Source organism: Austrofundulus limnaeus, unplaced genomic scaffold (genome assembly GCF_001266775.1).
Source record: "Austrofundulus limnaeus strain Quisiro unplaced genomic scaffold, Austrofundulus_limnaeus-1.0 Scaffold12333, whole genome shotgun sequence".
Lineage (NCBI taxonomy): Eukaryota > Metazoa > Chordata > Actinopteri > Cyprinodontiformes > Rivulidae > Austrofundulus > Austrofundulus limnaeus.
The window spans coordinates 1-486 of record NW_013964735.1 but is presented as its reverse complement, the minus strand read 5'-3'; the positions used below and the strand labels follow the sequence as shown (position 1 = coordinate 486).

The following is a 486-nucleotide window of genomic DNA, read 5'->3' as shown; positions in this document are numbered from 1 at the left end:
CTCTAGTTCTGGTACGACAGCTGGTACTAGAGCCAGAACCAGCCCCAGTAACAGAAAGGTTCTGTCAGATTCTGAACTGGCCTGTTTCTGGTTCTGGTTCTGGTTCTGACTGGGTCTTGTCTCCACAGCATTGAGAAGGTGTCGAAGGTGACCTGTCCGGTTCTGGTGATCCACGGTACCGAGGACGAGGTCATCGACTTCTCTCAGGGTCTGGCCATGTACGAGCGCTGCCCACGTGCCGTTGAGCCTCTGTGGGTGGAGGGGGCGGGGCATAATGACATCGAGCTGTACGCTCAGTACCTGGACCGACTGAAGAGCTTCAACTCCTCTGAGCTGCTCACCTGATCATCTTCATCCCAGGCCTCCTCTTCATCAGCCCGGACCTGCCTGGACCTGGAGTCCAGGTTCTGCTGAGACCGGGCCCACACAGCTGGACCTGTGGGGGCTGCAGCTTCCACCTGCTGCTCAGACTACTTCCTGTTTGTT

At 57.2% G+C, this 486-nt stretch overlaps 1 pseudogene; it reads left to right on the top strand.

Annotated features, from left to right (window-relative positions):
• Window positions 1–128: 128 nt before the first annotated feature.
• Window positions 129–461, top strand: LOC106512759 (alpha/beta hydrolase domain-containing protein 17C pseudogene; annotated as a pseudogene).
• The last annotated feature ends 25 nt before the right edge of the window (window positions 462–486 follow it).